Source organism: Schistocerca piceifrons, chromosome X, assembly GCF_021461385.2.
Source record: "Schistocerca piceifrons isolate TAMUIC-IGC-003096 chromosome X, iqSchPice1.1, whole genome shotgun sequence".
Taxonomy (NCBI): Eukaryota; Metazoa; Arthropoda; class Insecta; order Orthoptera; family Acrididae; genus Schistocerca; species Schistocerca piceifrons.
Genome location: NC_060149.1, coordinates 715,041,944 through 715,051,241, shown reverse-complemented (window position 1 = coordinate 715,051,241; position 9,298 = coordinate 715,041,944). Strand labels below are relative to the sequence as shown.

Genomic DNA, 9,298 nt, shown 5'->3' with positions numbered 1-9,298 from the left:
ATATGTCGGAGCGCCGATGTTACTCACTATAGGACGGAAAGGAACCCCTTCCTTATGAACCTTTGGAAGGCCATATAACCTAGGGGGAACGGCACTATAGGTGTTAAGCCTCTTGATTGTGTCCTGCGACAAACCACTTTTCTTCAGGAGGCTGTTGGTCTTTCTCTCAACACTTTTCGTGGGGTCAGCATCGATTCTGCGATACGCTGAATCAGATAGTAAACGTTGCATCTTTTCTACATAATCATGTTTATTTAAAACAACGGTGGCATTGCCCTTGTCAGCAGGTAAAATAACAATACTGGGATCAACTTTGAGAGAGCGTAAAGCAGCCCTCTCTGCTGCTGTTACATTACTCTTGGGTGGACGAGCCCTAGTCAAAACACGGCATGCCTCCCTCCTAACTTCCTCTGCAGCGTCAGGAGGTAGTTTGCAAACTGCCTGTTCAATTGAACTAATAAAGTCAACTACCGGCAAATTCTTCGGAGTGGGTGCAAAATTTAAACCCTTCCCTAGCACGGATAAGGTTGCGTCGTCAAAAGATTTCTCTGTGAGATTTATCACAGAACGTCGAGATATAACATCCGACTCCGCGCGATGAAAACGTTCAAACTTTGCCAAATGCCGGGCAGTAACGGAGTTGTACTCCCAGTCAGCTTGGGTCCATGAGGCACCGTCCAACCAATCCCAAGTGAAATCAGACACTTCAGATGCAACCATTAAATGAAAACGATACAATTCTTTGGAAACAGAATCCAAACGTCGACGAGTAAAACGAATCCTTTCGCGAACAAGAGCCAAGCCAGCACGTTGCTTGATACGATTGGCGGCATGAGAATTAATATGGTGCACAACCTTAGCAAATGTTGGGACATGATTTTCGTCACGACACCTCAATAAAACGACAAAGCACATTGCAGTCTAACTCGACAGCTACGAAGTTTATCCAACTTAAGTAAACACCGATACATTTCCTCCCCGTAGAGGTAAACAATGTGAGACCTGAGTTTCTCTTGGCGTATACAACTTTCAAATAACTTCCGGGAATTCAGCCAGGTAACACTTTCAGCGTCCGCCGATATTTCGGCGGGACAACACCCCGCCATTTTCAAGGCAAACTGCAACGGACAGGCGGCGTACATGCAAATTTAATACCTCGGTTCTCCGACAGAAGCAGGATAGATAACACACACACACACACACACACACACACACACACACACTGAACACTAGTGCCACCAAAGATGACCAAAGTCAGAGCTATCGATAGTGAGACTATGAATTCGCGGGTGAGGCAGCATTGACTCTGTTCCTCTGTTTTTTGACAAGGAAGAGAGCCGGATTCCAAACAGAGTGTAAACAGATGTACTGAGCATAAACGGCACACACGATTACAGCAGCCAAATAGATCTGCTATTGCCGAACATTGCTTGGATACTGGTCACCCCATGTTATATAATAACACCGAGATATTGGCATGCACGTCCAGCTATTGGGACAGTGTCATTAGGGAGGCAGTTGAGATTAAATTAGCGAGCAACCTCGTTAACAGGGATGGAGGTTTCTGTTTAAACTCTGTTTGGAATCCGGCTCTCTCCCTTGTCAAAAAACAGAGGAACAGAGTCAATGCTGCCTCACCCGCGAATTCATAGTCTCACTATCGATAGCTCTGACTTTGGTCATCTTTGGTGGCACTAGTGTTCAGTGTGTGTGTGTGTGTGTGTGTGTGTGTGTGTGTGTGTGTGTGTGTTATCTTTCCTGCTTCTGTCGGAGAACCGAGGTATTAAATTTGCATGTACGCCGCCTGTCCGTTGCAGTTTGCCTTGAAAATGGCGGGGTGTTGTCCCGCCGAAATATCGGCGGTCGCTGAAAGTGTTACCTGGCTGAATTCCCGGAAGTTATTTGAAAGTAGTTCCCTAGTCCGGCTTGTACTAATCTCCTAAAAATGGTGCGGGATGCCACAGTCAATTTACAAGTGTCCATCATTGGTTCTCGAATGGAAGACGAAGATTTGAAGGGGTTGCGATGTGCTTGGTGCACTATATGGCGATCCTCCCTACAAATATGGATATTTCGCGAATCTACCAGGCTGCCAAATGGAGACTCTCATACAGGCCGCTTTCAAACTTTGACAGGTGGTAATATCCCTGTCCCAGACGAATATATGGCATCTCCGTATCCTTCACAGTGACCAGTCAGCATCTAACACAGCTCCAGCCCCTTATAATCCTACCAATCCCGGTAAGGACAGTAAACACGAAAATACCAACGAACTGTGGTGGCTGTTCTATTTTTCTTAGAGAATTGTAACTCTATTCATTTACGTACCCGATTATTGGGTGTACATGTACAAAGTTACATTGTAAAATGTAAACTTTCACGGGCGCAAGTGTCACAATTAATAAAATATTCCGGACTATTATGCCGTGGTCGAAGGCAATTCAATTTAATACCCGATCACTGCTTTGTTGAACGTCCGATTCACGCCCTGACTCGCTACTGACTACAGCAAAATTCCGCTTTCGGCAGCTTCCGCGCAGTAGTCAGTAGCGAGCCAGGGTGTGAATCGGACGTTCAACAAAGCTACGATACCACTTCAAAATGTTTTCCGCCGATTGGGACGAAACGTCGGGTTTTGAATTCAATTGCCTTTGACCATGGCATAATAGCCCGGAATATTTTATTAATTGTGACAAAGTTACATTGACATCCTACCATATTTTGTGGATGCTTCACCTTTTTCAGGCAGTGTAATATAAATGTATCTGTATCCACATGACAGAATTCCGTTTATTACCGTACCTTGGCTTCATTATACTTGAAAGTTGTCTGTCAAATGAGAACTTTCAGTACTGATGTTTCATTACGTATTCTCAAATCGGAAATCCTTTGCAAAGTTGTATTATGCACCTAGCTATTGATTTCTGAAATCGTAACTATCCTTTGTCATCCTCAGAAAGATGCTTGTAAGACTCTCTTTGAGAAGCCAAGTCAACAGAGCCAATGAGCCGAATACTGCTCGTGGCCGGTGAAGAACGCTGGGTTTGAATGGACAAAGCATGGCTAGCCGGTGGCTGACGATCGAGAGATGCAATGGGAAGAGGCTGTTATACCTGGATAAGATTTACGTAGTATTGCAGTCAGAGGCTGTCGTACATTCACAAACATCGAACTATTAATGGGTGACTCTTTTCTGATTCGTATTGCAACGCCTTGGATGGCGATATTTGCAGTATTTAGAGAATTCAAATGAGCACTTTCTACGGTAAGGTAATATTTCGTGGTTTTGTGAGATATACAACCCGAAAAGCATGGTAAAGAATCGGGTTTATACATAACCATCGGAATATTAACGGATTTGAATTCGTCACATCCGCGCCTAGGAATCACTTTTAAATACTTTCTTGTGGATATAGATTTCCTTGTGCTCAAAGACTGCACCTCTCGTGAGTCTTTCTTCCACGTGTTTTATGAATTCATGCTGTGTGGTCAGTGTCGATTGTATCCACGTTTAAATGCAATTAAATGTTGTCTCGCTAAAAGAGTCTCAACTTCACTCATGATCCATTGTTACAAACTTAAAATTCTTATATATTTACGACCGAGCTGCGCTTTGCAAGTGGCATTGGCCTATTTCTATGAAACTGTCATTCTGACTTCAGGTGGGATAACAAAATCTAGCATTATATGAGGCAACAAACATCTATACTTTTCGAATAGTTTGAGTGAGCATTACACTCCGTTTACTCTGCTTGCATGCTTTTTCAGAACAAGAGGGAAGTCATTCGTCAGCGTTTCAGATGAGGCTGGCAGATCATTACGTGTTGATATATAATATAATCGTTTGTACCCTTGAGTGTTCAGCTTTCTAAATAAAAGGGCTAGGATAACATAGTGGGTCACACATGACCAGAGCACGTGATGTGGCTATAAATGAATTTCTACGCATTATTGACGTTGGAACATGTAACTCTCAACACTTAACACCTTCGTGAGATTTAGCCAAGTTTCAGTTTTATGTCCATTATTAGTACTTTACACAATGTAAGCTTCACCCGTTCTTTTGCCATATGTTCTTAGTGGGTATAATCAGATAGCGTTATCATCATTGGTTTAAATTTTTGGGACTTAAATTTTGTGTGTACGAGTGCATCATTTCATACAGCGTATATTTCCGGCTACACACTTGCATGTAATCCGAATTTGAAACTACACAGGCAGCTTACATACATCGATTTATTTGGTATGACTGCAATACTGAATCCTGTATGTAAAGGGAAGATATTTTTATTGGTGACTGAGGAAAACGTGCTGAACAACATTATTTCAGTATTTACTTCATTTGCAGACAAATAATTATAGCTATAAGGAGTAGTACGTTTTTAGGTTGATTAGTAACCACAAGAACACGTGGCAAGAGGAAGTCATTAATGTTTATTTTCCACTGGGCAGCAGGTCAGGTGAAGAAGCGTGGATGCATGGGTGCAAAACGGTTAGGCTACAGTGAGAATTGTAGTTCACTTAATGGCGCAGTTACGACCATGCAGAAAACATCAAATAGGAAATTATGTGGCGTGTTTGCAGGAAGACCGTTAGACACAGAGAAAAAAAAAACAACTAACACACTGAAGTGGGTACATATTAAGGTATGCGTGATCACAACATCTATACCTATATCCCTGACACCTGTATGTTATAACTAGTTGAGATCTATTGTTACCTGCCGCGCGGAGTGGCAGCGCGGTTTGAGGTGCCATGTGACGGACTGCGCACCCCTCCCGTCGGAGGTTCGAGTCCTCCCTAGCGCATGGGTGTGTGTGTTGTTCTTAGCATAAGTTAGTTTAAGTAGTGTGTAAGTCTACGGACCGATGACCTCAGCAGTTTGGTCCCTTAGGAATTCATACACATTTGAACATAGTTACCTATATAGATTGGTTTATTAAATAATATGCTTTCTTTTAACATTGGAGTAAGAAGAAGATTTTTCTTACAGACGGTTTAACGTTTAACATTTGCTTTAGCTATATGTTTCCACATTTTTTTCGTATTTGATGCGATTGGTACATGGCCTGACATAAGTAGCGTGCAACCAGAATGCATGGCCGGATGTCAGTGTAACACCATACACTGACACACCAGTTGCGGATACGTAAATGATTAGAGTTGTAATTCACTGTGAGAGAGTGCATTAGTGTTGTTTCTGCTCTTACCAGCCAGGTAGAGTATATAAGGGGCCGACCTGGGTGGCCGAGCGGTTCTAGGTGCTACAGCCTGGAACCGCGCGACCGCTACGGTGGCAGGTTCGAATCCTGCCTCGGGCATGGATGTGTGTGATGTCCTTAGGTTAGTTAGGTTTAAGTAGTTCTAAGTTCTAGGGGACTGATGACCTCAGAAGTTAAGTCCCATAGTGCTCAGAGCCATTTGAACCAGTATATAAGGGGCATGACCAATGTCAGATGTTGACTGATAGCTTTGAAGCTCACGGAGATGCCACATACCCGAGTGAGACAGCATTTTCAGCACCTGACAGAGTTCGGAAAGGGCCTCATATTGAGCCACCATTTGGCCAACTGGTCGAAATGAACAACATTCACAAATGGCTCTGAGCACTATGGGACTTAAATGCTGTGGTCATCAGTCCTCTAGAACTTAGAAATACTTAAACCTAACTAACCTAAAGACATCACACACATCCATGCCCGAGGTAGGATTCGAACCTGCGACCATAGCGGTCACGCAGTTCCGGACTGTAGCGCCTAGAACCGCACGCCACACCGGCCGGCAACAACATTTACATCTGTGAGCATTTGGACCTTCAGTGGTCAATTGTTGGACTGCAAGGGAACGTGCAGGCATAAATACTCATCGTCAAGTTTCAGAACGATCAAGTCTGGCCACCACAAGGGAGCATCACTATACAGTGCTCCAAGCACATCGTAAATTCTTCAAATCTCCACCTGCTATGCGAGAACCAGTGATGAAGAGCATTCAACATTCTGTGTCAACCCGCGGCACTAATAGAAGACTACCACTAGCTGCACTAGCGAATCACCATGCCATGTAGAGGCTGCTGTGAACAGCATAACTCAAACAGCTGCGTTTGGGGAGGTGCTGTAGGCGGGAAGCATGAGGTACTGATAAATGGTGTCGCAGTACGTTCAGCGAGGAGTCACAGTTCTGTACTACAAAGGATGACCATTGTCGGTGAGTATGTCAGCAATCTGGGGAGAGCTCCCATTCTTCCAATGTTTTGAAGAGGCACAGCGGTACTACCCAAGGCATCATAATGCGAGGAGCCATCAAGTATGACTTCAGATCACGACTATTAGTAATTATAGGACCTGTGACGGCGCAACGGTACTTTATGGACATCCTGTGACCTCATGTGTTGCCTCTCATGTGGCAATATCGTGGTGCCATTTTTCAACTGGATAACAACCGTCCACACACGACACGTGTCTCTATGAATCGTTTGCGTGATGTTGAGGTACTCCCGTGGCCAGCAAGATCACCAGGGTTATCCCCAATAGAACACGTGTGGTACCTTCTTGGATATTAACTCTGACCCAGTACCAGTATCCAGGATATCAATGACCAGTTACAACAGTTGTGGCCCAGCTTGACTCAAGAGGGGATACAAGGGCATTACGACGCTCTTCCCAACCGAATCAATGCGTGCATCCAGGCGAGAGATGTTGTATTGTTATACAAATCGGGTTTATACTGTCAAGTTATTTGTAAATTTGACTCGATTTTCTGATTACTGTTAGGTCTGTCACAGTTTTTGGGGGAATATATATCCAAAAGAAATTAACAAAATTCATAGGTTTAGTGTAAGTTTTAATTTTGCGTTTGAAGGCCGATGAAAAATGACAAGCCGCCCGAGGTGGCCGAGCGGTTCTAGGCGCTACAGTCTGGAACCGCGCGATCGCTACGGTCACAGGTTCGAATCCTGCCTCGGGCATGGATTTTTGTGATGTCCATAGGTTAGTTAGGTTTAAGTAGTTCGAAGTTCTAGGGGACTGATGACCTCAGAAGTTAAGTCCCATAGTGCTCAGAGCCATTTGAACCATTTGTCAAAAATGACAAAACTTTTTCTTGATGTATAATTACAAATTAACAATTTTAAGATTTTTTCCCCTTTAATTACATTGTGAAACCTTGCTTCTTGAAAAATTACTTGATTCTAGACCAACGGAAATTACCCCTATAGGTTTTGATGAGTAAGATTGCGAGTATCAAAATATGTTACATAAATGTCCGTATCTTCTGGGTGCATTGAGTAATAAGCTTACATTTTTTTACACAGTCAAGTGATTATAGACTTTGGTATATGACATAAATTTCAACGGGACACGTGAACTTTTCCTGAGAAAAAGGGATCTTACCAGACGGACGGACTGACAACAAATAACAAATGAAATGACAATTAAAACGATACCCTTTCCTGTCGACAGGCGTTGATATACATCAACGGAAACAGTTGAAATTGTGTGCCCCGACCGGGACTCGAACCCGGGATCTCCTGCTTACATGGCAGACGCTCTGTCCATCTGAGCCACCGAGGGCACACAGAAAAGTGCGACTGCAGCGACTTATTCCTTGCATGCTCCCAGTGAGACCCACATTCCCAACTTAATGTCCACACACTATATTCGTAGTGCCCCTGCCCATTACACTCATTACCTGCGGCAGACAATCATACCTAGTCCCGTAAGAGTTCGGGCAATATGTGTGCATCCGCACAGAAGAAGTTCAATGGCCGGTTAGCCTTAACTATATGAAGATGATATGTCCGAAAGAACAGATACCATCTTCATATACAAATAACAAAATCATTTTTGTGTGATATAATTAGAAATCAACAATTTCCGTATTTATTCCTTTACTTTTAGTGTGAAACATTGCTTCTTGCTACATTTCATACTTCTAGACCAACAGGAAGTACCCTTTAGGATTTCGCGAGTATCAAAATACGTATGTGACGTAAATGGCCGTATCTTTTGATTGCATTTAGAAGCTTCAGTTTTTAACATCGCCAAGAGACCGTTGACTTGAATATATGACAGATATTTCAACTTAATATGCCTATCCGTTCCTGAGAAAAAGGCTTTTGAACAGTGAGACGGACAGACCGACCGGCAGACGGACAACAAAATGATCCTATAACGATTCCGTTCTTACCAGTTACGGTACGGAATCCTACAAAACATCTGCATGTGTTCTTCTGTAATTCTGTATCACAGTTTCAGAAATGGCAATTAAAATGAACTATTTTCGTAAGACATTTGACACATTGCAACAATGCCGACTGTTAACGAAGGTACAATCATAAGGAATAGGTTCCCAGGTAAGTCAGTGGCTCGAAGACTTCTTAAATAACAGAACTCAGTATGTTGTGTTCGATGGTGAGTGGTCATCAGAGGCAGGGGGACCGTCAGGACTGCCCCAGGGGAGTGTGATAGGACCGCTGTTATTTTCTGTATATATAAATGATGTGGCGGACACGGTAAACAGCAGTGTTTGGCTGTTTGCTGATGATGCCGTGGTCTGTGGGAAGGTATAGTCGTTGAGTGTCTGCAGGAGGATGCAAGACGGCTTAAACGAAATTTCTGGTTGGTGTGACGAATGGCAGCTAACTCTAAATATAGAAAGATATAAATTAATGCAAATGAGTAGGCGAAACAAACCCATAATGTTAGAATACAGTATTAGTAGTATTGTGCTTGACACAGTCACTCGATTAAATACCTAGACGTACCGCTGAAAAGCAATAAGAAATGGAATGAGCATTTAAGGACTGTAATAGGCAAGGTGAATGGCCGATTTCGGTTTATTGGTAGAATTTTAGAGAAGTGTGGTTCATCTGTTCATCTGTTCATCCTACAGCATATAGGACAATAGTGCGACCCAGTGTTGAGTACTGTTCGAATGTTTGAGAACGCACCAGGTCGAATTAAAGGAAGACATCGAAGTAATTTAGAGGCAGGCTGCTAGATTTGTTACCGGTAGGTTCGAACAACATTCAGGTATTACACAGATGCTTCGAGAACTCAAATAGGAATCGCTGGAGGGAAGGCGACGTTCCTTTGGAGAAAATTTAGAGAACCGTCATCTGAGGCTGACTGCAAAGCAGTTCCACTGCCGCCTACGTACACTTCGCGTAAGGGCCTTAAAGATAAGATTAGAGAGAATAGGAATCGTACGGAGTCGTTTTTTCCTCACTCTGTTTGCGAGTGGAACAGAAAGGGAAGTGAGCAGTAGGAGTACAGGGTACCCTCCGTCACGAACTGTACGG

The 9,298-nt window shown here is 43.3% G+C and overlaps 1 non-coding gene across 1 annotated transcript; it reads right to left on the bottom strand.

Annotated features, from left to right (window-relative positions):
* Window positions 1–7,494: 7,494 nt before the first annotated feature.
* Trnat-ugu lies at window positions 7,495–7,569 on the bottom strand. The gene has a single exon. It is a non-coding gene; the product is annotated as a tRNA-Thr (tRNA).
* Between the last annotated feature and the right edge of the window lie 1,729 nt (window positions 7,570–9,298).